Source organism: Balaenoptera musculus, chromosome 18, assembly GCF_009873245.2.
Source record: "Balaenoptera musculus isolate JJ_BM4_2016_0621 chromosome 18, mBalMus1.pri.v3, whole genome shotgun sequence".
NCBI lineage: Eukaryota > Metazoa > Chordata > Mammalia > Artiodactyla > Balaenopteridae > Balaenoptera > Balaenoptera musculus.
Window position 1 is genome coordinate 14,310,972 of NC_045802.1, and position 1,927 is coordinate 14,312,898.

The following is a 1,927-nucleotide window of genomic DNA, read 5'->3' on the forward strand; positions in this document are numbered from 1 at the left end:
TTAGCAGGCAGATTCTTAACCACTGCGCCACCAGGGAAGTCCCACTGTTTTCTTGAATAAGGTTGACTTACATTTTTTCTTTCTCATACTATTCTTGCCTCAGTTTTGGTATCAAGATTATGATGGTCTTTAGGAATGAGTTGAGGAGTGTCTCTTTTTCTATTCTCTCGGGAGAGTCTGTTCAGCTAAACTAGCCTGAAAAACCGTCTGAGGCTGCTGCTTCCTTTCCATTCACACTGTTGTGATACTAATACACAGGCAAGTAGAGCTAACTAACATCTTACTGTGTGCTTATTTCTTCCACTTTTCTGTGCTTTTTCTCTGGATGGTTTTTCTTATTCCATTTTTCCCTCCTCACCAATTAGGAGTTAAAAACACTGATGACTTTTAACTCTTACCATAAACTTTTATTGGGCATAAATTAAATTTTAAATTTAAATTAAAAACTTATCATTATCATAATGCCCCTCCTGAGTACTAGGACCTTGCGGAGATGTTAATTTTGATCATTCTCCCCAACTTACCTGCTGATATTGTCCAATATTTCATCTTTTAACTGAATCAAATTAGACATTGTTTACTACTATTGTGTCACCTTTAAAAACAACAAAGTCTTATTAAATCTAATTTGGTGTAAAGTCTTTTCTAATATTCGGTGACACTAACTATATTTTATAAATGCACAGACTAGACCCATCTAGCAAATCAAGTGGTAAAGCTTAAAGTTAAGGTTAATCAATTATATGAATTGACTGTGTTTCCAAATTCTATGTAGACTACAGGCCTTTATGGAAAGAGGCCAGAGAGGTACATTTCTATTGCCTTTTCATAATGCCAATCCTCATCGTCTGCATATTGGAATCTCTGCAGTAATAATACAGTTTACTATCTCTAATCCAACCTGTATGCTGCAGCCTGGTTTTTGCAAAGTGCTTTCTAATAAATTTCCAAGCTGTTGACCATAGAGCCAACGCCCTGCTCCTCAGCATGGCTTACAAGGTAATTCACCATCAGGTCCCTCCCTTGCTTTTTAGATTCATTCAAACCACAAACTTCATTCAACTCTATCCAGTTGTATGATTATCTTACTTTAACAGCCTGTCCCACTTTGTGCCTTTATAAAGTATGCTCATTCTTATTCACCCTTTAAGACGTGAACGTCACTGAGAAATCTTTCTAGATTCCCTCAGGCAGTAAGGTCACCCCCCTCCCTCCTATGTATGTTCACAGCACTTGGTAGTACAAGTAACCTGGTATGGGTAGTAAATGCTTGGTTCAAATTTACCCTTTACTCACTGTGACTTACATCTTGGCTTCCTTATCTGGTTAGTTAGGTTGCTAGTACTTATCTCATAGGGTTGTGAGACACATAAAACCAGGCCCCAGTAATGACTGCAAGTGCTCCAAAAATGCTCTCTTCATTTTTAAGTGCTGAATATGTGGAAGATGCCAGGAATACATCTACAAGATGAGCAGGATGTCATTCTTTTGCTATGATGAGAAGGGGCTTACAGAACAGTAGAAATAAACCTTGTAGTAGCAGCACTACAGAAAGATTACTCATTCAATAACCTTTTTCTAAACGAACGGTCAACATATATAAGCAATATATGTACAATATACAATATAATCTTTAAAATGTTTTATGAATGTAGACTAAAAAAGAACAAATGACAACTTCTAAGAAGTGGCGTAAGATTAACTATGAGGTTATAGTCTGTGTTCGAAGATAATTAAAGGCATAAATAGTCTGTGTCAAGTGTTGGTTATAATATAACTTTCACATGAGATATTATTTAAAGGAATGAGCATCAGTAGTAGATACTGACTTTCAACTAAATTCAGACAAAAATGTTCTATATATTAGCTCCAGCACAGAAACTTAAAACACTTATCCAAGCATTGAATAAAACACATAAAATATGTT